The sequence below is a fragment of the Taudactylus pleione genome, unplaced genomic scaffold, assembly GCF_031769625.1.
Source record: "Taudactylus pleione unplaced genomic scaffold, aTauple2 ptg000967l, whole genome shotgun sequence".
NCBI lineage: Eukaryota > Metazoa > Chordata > Amphibia > Anura > Myobatrachidae > Taudactylus > Taudactylus pleione.
The window spans coordinates 6,710,001-6,717,500 of NW_028285368.1; the positions used below are offsets into that span (position 1 = coordinate 6,710,001).

Genomic DNA, 7,500 nt, shown 5'->3' on the forward strand with positions numbered 1-7,500 from the left:
TACTTGAGTTAAGAAGTAATAGAGGTCTAAAGTTAATGTTTTTGAGCACCTACAGCCAAACCACACTGGACATGCCCAATCTCGTCTGATCTTGGAAGCTATGCAGTGTTGGGCCTGGTTAGTATTTGGATGGGAGACCACCTGGGAATACCAGGAGCTGTAGGTAATTTTATACTGCCATGACATTCTTTTCTATTACATTTTACATTTAATTTTTTCAACTTATCAATGAATTTACTTGAGTTAAGAAGTAAAAGAGGTCTAAAGTTAAAGTTTTTGAGCACCTACAGCCAAACCACACTGGACATGCCCAATCTCATCTGATCTTAGAAGCTGTGCAGTGTTGGGCTTGGTTAGTACTTGGATGGGAGACCACCTGGGATTACCAGATGCTGTAGGTAATTTTATACTGACATAACATTCTTTTCTATTACATTTTACATTTAATTTTTTCAACTTATCAATGAATTTACTTGAGTAAAGAAGTAAAAGAGGTCTAAAGTTAATGTTTTTGAGCACCTACAGCCAAACCCCACTGGACATGCCCAATCTCGTCTGCTCTTGGAAGCTATGCAGTGTTGGGCCTGGTTAGTACTTGGATGGGAGACCACCTGGGAATACCAGGAGCTGTAGATAATTTTATACTGCCATAACATTCTTTTCTGTTACATTTTACATTTCATTTTTAAACTTATCAATGAATTTACTTGAGTTAAGAAGTAAAAGAGGTCCAAAGTTAATGTTTTTGAGCAAGTACAGCCAAACCACACTGGACATGCCCAATCTCATCTGATCTTGGAAGCTGTGCAGTGTTGGGCCTGGTTAGTACTTGGATGGGAGACCACCTGGGAATACCAGGTGCTGTAGGTAATTTTATACTGACATAACATTCTTTTCTATTACATTTTACATTTAATTTTTTCAACTTATCAATGAATTTCCTTGAGTTAAGAAGTAAAAGAGGTCTAAAGTTAATGTTTTTGAGCACCTACAGCCAAACCACACTGGACATTCCCAATCTCGTCTGATCTTGGAAGCTATGCAGTATTGGGCCTGATTAGTACTTGGATGGGAGACCACCTGGGAATACCAGGTGCTGTAGGTAATTTTTTACTGCCATAACATTCTTTTCTATTACATTTTACATTAAATTTTTTCAACTTATCAATGAATTTACTTGAGTTAAGAAGTAATAGAGGTCTAAAGTTAATGTTTTTGAGCACCTACAGCCAAACCACAGTGGACATGCCCAAACTCGTCTGATCTTGGAAGCTATGCAGTGTTGGGCCTGGTTAGTACTTGGATGGGAGAACACCTGGGAATACCAGGTGCTGTAGGTAATTTTATACTGCCATGACTTTCTTTTCTATTACATTTTACATTTAATTTTTTCAACTTATCAATGAATTTACTTGAGTTAAGAAGTAATAGAGGTCTAAAGTTAATGTTTTTGAGCACCTACAGCCAAACCACACTGGACATGCCCAATCTCATCTGATCTTGGAAGCTATGCAGTGTTGGGCCTGGTTAGTACTTGGATGGGAGACCACCTGGGAATACCAGGTGCTGTAGGTAATTTTATACTGCAATGACTTTCTTTTCTATTACATTTTACATTTAATTTTTTCAACTTATCAATGAATTTACTTGAGTTAAGAAGTAATAGAGGTCTAAAGTTAATGTTTTTGAGCACCTACAGCCAAACCACACTGGACATGCCCAATCTCGTCTGATCTTGGAAGCTATGCAGTGTTGGGCCTGGTTAGTATTTGGATGGGAGACCACCTGGGAATACCAGGAGCTGTAGGTAATTTTATACTGCCATAACATTCTTTTCTATTACATTTTACATTTAATTTTTTCAACTTATCAATGAATTTACTTGACTAAAGAAGTAAAAGAGGTCTAAAGTTAATGTTTTTGAGCACCTACAGCCAAACCCCACTGGACATGCCCAATCTCGTATGCTCTTGGAAGCTATGCAGTGTTGGGCCTAGTTAGTACTTGGATGGGAGACCACCTGGGAATACCAGGAGCTGTAGATAATTTTATACTGCCATAACATTCTTTTCTGTTACATTTTACATTTCATTTTTAAACTTATCAATGAATTTACTTGAGTTAAGAAGTAAAAGAGGTCTAAAGTTAATGTTCTTGAGCACCTACAGCCAAACCACACTGGACATGCCCAATCTCATCTGATCTTGGAAGCTGTGCAGTGTTGGGCCTGGTTAGTACTTGGATGGGAGACCACCTGGGAATACCAGGTGCTGTAGGCAATTTTATACTGCCATAACATTCTTTTCTATTACATTTTACAATTAATTTTTTCAACTTATCAATGAATTTACTTGAGTTAAGAAGTAAAAGAGGTCTAAAGTTAATGTTTTTGAGCTCCTATAGCCAAACCACACTGGACATGCCCAATTTTGTCTGATCTTGGAAGCTATGCAGTGTTGGGCCTGGTTAGTACTTGGATGGGAGACCACCTGGGAATACCAGGTGCTGTAGGTAATTTTATACTGCCATGACATTCTTTTCTATTACATTTTACATTTAATTTTTTCAACTTATCAATGAATTTACTTGAGTTAAGAAGTAAAAGAGGTCTAAAGTTAAAGTTTTTGAGCACCTACAGCCAAACCACACTGGACATGCCCAATCTCATCTGATCTTAGAAGCTGTGCAGTGTTGGGCTTGGTTAGTACTTGGGTGGGAGACCACCTGGGATTACCAGATGCTGTAGGTAATTTTATACTGACATAACATTCTTTTCTATTACATTTTACATTTAATTTTTTCAACTTATCAATGAATTTACTTGAGTAAAGAAGTAAAAGAGGTCTAAAGTTAATGTTTTTGAGCACCTACAGCCAAACCCCACTGGACATGCCCAATCTCGTCTGCTCTTGGAAGCTATGCAGTGTTGGGCCTGGTTAGTACTTGGATGGGAGACCACCTGGGAATACCAGGAGCTGTAGATAATTTTATACTGCCATAACATTCTTTTCTGTTACATTTTACATTTCATTTTTAAACTTATCAATGAATTTACTTGAGTTAAGAAGTAAAAGAGGTCCAAAGTTAATGTTTTTGAGCACCTACAGCCAAACCACACTGGACATGCCCAATCTCATCTGATCTTGGAAGATGTGCAGTGTTGGGCCTGGTTAGTACTTGGATGGGAGACCACCTGGGAATACAAGGTGCTGTAGGTAATTTTATACTGACATAACATTCTTTTCTATTACATTTTACATTTAATTTTTTCAACTTATCAATGAATTTCCTTGAGTTAAGAAGTAAAAGAGGTCTAAAGTTAATGTTTTTGAGCACCTACAGCCAAACCAAACTGGACATGCCTAATCTCGTCTGATCTTGGAAGCTATGCAGTATTGGGCCTGGTTAGTACTTGGATGGGAGACCACCTGGGAATACCAGGTGCTGTAGGCAATTTTATCCTGCCATAACATTCTTTTCTATTACATTTTACAATTAATTTTTTCAACTTATCATTGAATTTACTTGAGTTAAGAAGTAAAAGAGGTCCAAAGTTAATGTTTTTGAGCAAGTACAGCCAAACCACACTGGACATGCCCAATCTCATCTGATCTTGGAAGCTGTGCAGTGTTGGGCCTGGTTAGTACTTGGATGGGAGACCACCTGGGAATACCAGGTGCTGTAGGTAATTTTATACTGACATAACATTCTTTTCTATTACATTTTACATTTAATTTTTTCAACTTATCAATGAATTTCCTTGAGTTAAGAAGTAAAAGAGGTCTAAAGTTAATGTTTTTGAGCACCTACAGCCAAACCACACTGGACATTCCCAATCTCGTCTGATCTTGGAAGCTATGCAGTATTGGGCCTGATTAGTACTTGGATGGGAGACCACCTGGGAATACCAGGTGCTGTAGGTAATTTTTTACTGCCATAACATTCTTTTCTATTACATTTTACATTAAATTTTTTCAACTTATCAATGAATTTACTTGAGTTAAGAAGTAATAGAGGTCTAAAGTTAATGTTTTTGAGCACCTACAGCCAAACCACAGTGGACATGCCCAAACTCGTCTGATCTTGGAAGCTATGCAGTGTTGGGCCTGGTTAGTACTTGGATGGGAGAACACCTGGGAATACCAGGTGCTGTAGGTAATTTTATACTGCCATGACTTTCTTTTCTATTACATTTTACATTTAATTTTTTCAACTTATCAATGAATTTACTTGAGTTAAGAAGTAATAGAGGTCTAAAGTTAATGTTTTTGAGCACCTACAGCCAAACCACACTGGACATGCCCAATCTCGTCTGATCTTGGAAGCTATGCAGTGTTGGGCCTGGTTAGTACTTGGATGGGAGACCACCTGGGAATACCAGGTGCTGTAGGTAATTTTATACTGCAATGACTTTCTTTTCTATTACATTTTACATTTAATTTTTTCAACTTATCAATGAATTTACTTGAGTTAAGAAGTAATAGAGGTCTAAAGTTAATGTTTTTGAGCACCTACAGCCAAACCACACTGGACATGCCCAATCTCGTCTGATCTTGGAAGCTATGCAGTGTTGGGCCTGGTTAGTATTTGGATGGGAGACCACCTGGGAATACCAGGAGCTGTAGGTAATTTTATACTGCCATAACATTCTTTTCTATTACATTTTACATTTAATTTTTTCAACTTATCAATGAATTTACTTGACTAAAGAAGTAAAAGAGGTCTAAAGTTAATGTTTTTGAGCACCTACAGCCAAACCACACTGGATATGCCCAATCTCGTCTGCTCTTGGAAGCTATGCAGTGTTGGGCTTGGTTAGTACTTGGATGGGAGACCACCTGGGAATACCAGATGCTGTAGGTAATTTTATACTGACATAACATTCTTTTCTATTACATTTTACATTTAATTTTTTCAACTTATCAATGAATTAACTTGAGTAAAGAAGTAAAAGAGGTCTAAAGTTAATGTTTTTGAGCACCTACAGCCAAACCCCACTGGACATGCCCAATCTCGTATGCTCTTGGAAGCTATGCAGTGTTGGGCCTAGTTAGTACTTGGATGGGAGACCACCTGGGAATACCAGGAGCTGTAGATAATTTTATACTGCCATAACATTCTTTTCTGTTACATTTTACATTTCATTTTTAAACTTATCAATGAATTTACTTGAGTTAAGAAGTAAAAGAGGTCTAAAGTTAATGTTTTTGAGCACCTACAGCCAAACCACACTGGACATGCCCAATCTCATCTGATCTTGGAAGCTGTGCAGTGTTGGGCCTGGTTAGTACTTGGATGGGAGACCACCTGGGAATACCAGGTGCTGTAGGCAATTTTATACTGCCATAACATTCTTTTCTATTACATTTTACAATTAATTTTTTCAACTTATCAATGAATTTACTTGAGTTAAGAAGTAAAAGAGGTCTAAAGTTAATGTTTTTGAGCTCCTATAGCCAAACCACACTGGACATGCCCAATTTTGTCTGATCTTGGAAGCTATGCAGTGTTGGGCCTGGTTAGTACTTGGATGGGAGACCACCTGGGAATACCAGGTGCTGTAGGTAATTTTATACTGCCATGACATTCTTTTCTATTACATTTTACATTTAATTTTTTCAACTTATCAATGAATTTACTTGAGTTAAGAAGTAAAAGAGGTCTAAAGTTAAAGTTTTTGAGCACCTACAGCCAAACCACACTGGACATGCCCAATCTCATCTGATCTTAGAAGCTGTGCAGTGTTGGGCTTGGTTAGTACTTGGGTGGGAGACCACCTGGGATTACCAGATGCTGTAGGTAATTTTATACTGACATAACATTCTTTTCTATTACATTTTACATTTAATTTTTTCAACTTATCAATGAATTTACTTGAGTAAAGAAGTAAAAGAGGTCTAAAGTTAATGTTTTTGAGCACCTACAGCCAAACCCCACTGGACATGCCCAATCTCGGCTGCTCTTGGAAGCTATGCAGTGTTGGGCCTGGTTAGTACTTGGATGGGAGACCACCTGGGAATACCAGGAGCTGTAGATAATTTTATACTGCCATAACATTCTTTTCTGTTACATTTTACATTTCATTTTTAAACTTATCAATGAATTTACTTGAGTTAAGAAGTAAAAGAGGTCCAAAGTTAATGTTTTTGAGCACCTACAGCCAAACCACACTGGACATGCCCAATCTCATCTGATCTTGGAAGCTGTGCAGTGTTGGGCCTGGTTAGTACTTGGATGGGAGACCACCTGGGAATACAAGGTGCTGTAGGTAATTTTATACTGACATAACATTCTTTTCTATTACATTTTACATTTAATTTTTTCAACTTATCAATGAATTTCCTTGAGTTAAGAAGTAAAAGAGGTCTAAAGTTAATGTTTTTGAGCACCTACAGCCAAACCAAACTGGACATGCCTAATCTCGTCTGATCTTGGAAGCTATGCAGTATTGGGCCTGGTTAGTACTTGGATGGGAGACCACCTGGGAATACCAGGTGCTGTAGGCAATTTTATCCTGCCATAACATTCTTTTCTATTACATTTTACAATTAATTTTTTCAACTTATCATTGAATTTACTTGAGTTAAGAAGTAAAAGAGGTCTAAAGTTAATGTTTTTGAGCTCCTATAGCCAAACCACACTGGACATGCCCAATTTTGCCTGATCTTGGAAGCTATGCAGTGTTGGGCCTGGTTAGTACTTGGATGGGAGACCACCTGGGAATACCAGGAGCTGTAGATAATTTTATACTGCCATAACATTCTTTTCTGTTACATTTTACATTTCATTTTTAAACTTATCAATGAATTTACTTGAGTTAAGAAGTAAAAGAGGTCTAAAGTTAATGTTTTTGAGCACCTACAGCCAAACCACACTGGACATGCCCAATCTCATCTGATCTTGGAAGCTGTGCAGTGTTGGGCCTGGTTAGTACTTAGATGGGAGACCACCTGGGAATACCAGGTGCTGTAGGTAATTTTATACTGACATAACATTCTTTTCTATTACATTTTACATTTAATTTTTTCAACTTATCAATGAATTTCCTTGAGTTAAGAAGTAAAAGAGGTCTAAAGTTAATGTTTTTGAGCACCTACAGCCAAACCACACTGGACATGCCCAATCTCGTCTGATCTTGGAAGCTATGCAGTATTGGGCCTGATTAGTACTTGGATGGGAGACCACCTGGGAATACCAGGTGCTGTAGGTAATTTTTTACTGCCATAACATTCTTTTCTATTACATTTTACATTAAATTTTTTCAACTTATCAATGAATTTACTTGAGTTAAGAAGTAATAGAGGTCTAAAGTTAATGTTTTTGAGCACCTACAGCCAAACCACACTGGACATGCCCAATCTCGTCTGATCTTGGAAGCTATGCAGTGTTGGGCCTGGTTAGTATTTGGATGGGAGACCACCTGGGAATGCCAGGAGCTGTAGGTAATTTTATACTGCCATAACATTCTTTTCTATTACATTTTACATTTAATTTTTTCAA

At 37.6% G+C, this 7,500-nt stretch overlaps 2 non-coding genes and 30 pseudogenes across 2 annotated transcripts; all 32 read left to right on the top strand.

The window, feature by feature from the left end:
* Positions 1-47: 47 nt before the first annotated feature.
* On the top strand, positions 48-166 carry LOC148459589 (5S ribosomal RNA; annotated as a pseudogene).
* Positions 167-282: 116 nt separating this feature from the next.
* LOC148459590 (5S ribosomal RNA) lies at positions 283-401 on the top strand (annotated as a pseudogene).
* Positions 402-517: 116 nt separating this feature from the next.
* Positions 518-636, top strand: LOC148459591 (5S ribosomal RNA; annotated as a pseudogene).
* A 115-nt stretch (positions 637-751) lies between these two features.
* Positions 752-870, top strand: LOC148459592 (5S ribosomal RNA; annotated as a pseudogene).
* A 116-nt stretch (positions 871-986) lies between these two features.
* Positions 987-1,105, top strand: LOC148459593 (5S ribosomal RNA; annotated as a pseudogene).
* A 116-nt stretch (positions 1,106-1,221) lies between these two features.
* Positions 1,222-1,340, top strand: LOC148459594 (5S ribosomal RNA; annotated as a pseudogene).
* A 116-nt stretch (positions 1,341-1,456) lies between these two features.
* Positions 1,457-1,575, top strand: LOC148459595 (5S ribosomal RNA). Its single transcript, XR_015874210.1, has one exon. It is a non-coding gene; the product is annotated as a 5S ribosomal RNA (ribosomal RNA).
* A 116-nt stretch (positions 1,576-1,691) lies between these two features.
* On the top strand, positions 1,692-1,810 carry LOC148459596 (5S ribosomal RNA; annotated as a pseudogene).
* A 116-nt stretch (positions 1,811-1,926) lies between these two features.
* On the top strand, positions 1,927-2,045 carry LOC148459597 (5S ribosomal RNA; annotated as a pseudogene).
* A 115-nt stretch (positions 2,046-2,160) lies between these two features.
* On the top strand, positions 2,161-2,279 carry LOC148459598 (5S ribosomal RNA; annotated as a pseudogene).
* Positions 2,280-2,395: 116 nt separating this feature from the next.
* LOC148459599 (5S ribosomal RNA) lies at positions 2,396-2,514 on the top strand (annotated as a pseudogene).
* A 116-nt stretch (positions 2,515-2,630) lies between these two features.
* Positions 2,631-2,749, top strand: LOC148459600 (5S ribosomal RNA; annotated as a pseudogene).
* Positions 2,750-2,865: 116 nt separating this feature from the next.
* LOC148459601 (5S ribosomal RNA) lies at positions 2,866-2,984 on the top strand (annotated as a pseudogene).
* Positions 2,985-3,099: 115 nt separating this feature from the next.
* On the top strand, positions 3,100-3,218 carry LOC148459602 (5S ribosomal RNA; annotated as a pseudogene).
* A 116-nt stretch (positions 3,219-3,334) lies between these two features.
* LOC148459603 (5S ribosomal RNA) lies at positions 3,335-3,453 on the top strand (annotated as a pseudogene).
* A 116-nt stretch (positions 3,454-3,569) lies between these two features.
* On the top strand, positions 3,570-3,688 carry LOC148459604 (5S ribosomal RNA; annotated as a pseudogene).
* A 116-nt stretch (positions 3,689-3,804) lies between these two features.
* Positions 3,805-3,923, top strand: LOC148459605 (5S ribosomal RNA; annotated as a pseudogene).
* A 116-nt stretch (positions 3,924-4,039) lies between these two features.
* On the top strand, positions 4,040-4,158 carry LOC148459606 (5S ribosomal RNA; annotated as a pseudogene).
* Positions 4,159-4,274: 116 nt separating this feature from the next.
* Positions 4,275-4,393, top strand: LOC148459607 (5S ribosomal RNA). Its single transcript, XR_015873055.1, has one exon. It is a non-coding gene; the product is annotated as a 5S ribosomal RNA (ribosomal RNA).
* A 116-nt stretch (positions 4,394-4,509) lies between these two features.
* Positions 4,510-4,628, top strand: LOC148459608 (5S ribosomal RNA; annotated as a pseudogene).
* Positions 4,629-4,744: 116 nt separating this feature from the next.
* Positions 4,745-4,863, top strand: LOC148459609 (5S ribosomal RNA; annotated as a pseudogene).
* A 116-nt stretch (positions 4,864-4,979) lies between these two features.
* Positions 4,980-5,098, top strand: LOC148459610 (5S ribosomal RNA; annotated as a pseudogene).
* Positions 5,099-5,213: 115 nt separating this feature from the next.
* LOC148459611 (5S ribosomal RNA) lies at positions 5,214-5,332 on the top strand (annotated as a pseudogene).
* A 116-nt stretch (positions 5,333-5,448) lies between these two features.
* On the top strand, positions 5,449-5,567 carry LOC148459612 (5S ribosomal RNA; annotated as a pseudogene).
* Positions 5,568-5,683: 116 nt separating this feature from the next.
* LOC148459613 (5S ribosomal RNA) lies at positions 5,684-5,802 on the top strand (annotated as a pseudogene).
* A 116-nt stretch (positions 5,803-5,918) lies between these two features.
* LOC148459614 (5S ribosomal RNA) lies at positions 5,919-6,037 on the top strand (annotated as a pseudogene).
* Positions 6,038-6,152: 115 nt separating this feature from the next.
* On the top strand, positions 6,153-6,271 carry LOC148459615 (5S ribosomal RNA; annotated as a pseudogene).
* A 116-nt stretch (positions 6,272-6,387) lies between these two features.
* On the top strand, positions 6,388-6,506 carry LOC148459616 (5S ribosomal RNA; annotated as a pseudogene).
* Positions 6,507-6,622: 116 nt separating this feature from the next.
* Positions 6,623-6,741, top strand: LOC148459617 (5S ribosomal RNA; annotated as a pseudogene).
* A 115-nt stretch (positions 6,742-6,856) lies between these two features.
* Positions 6,857-6,975, top strand: LOC148459618 (5S ribosomal RNA; annotated as a pseudogene).
* Positions 6,976-7,091: 116 nt separating this feature from the next.
* LOC148459619 (5S ribosomal RNA) lies at positions 7,092-7,210 on the top strand (annotated as a pseudogene).
* A 116-nt stretch (positions 7,211-7,326) lies between these two features.
* On the top strand, positions 7,327-7,445 carry LOC148459620 (5S ribosomal RNA; annotated as a pseudogene).
* Positions 7,446-7,500: the final 55 nt, after the last annotated feature.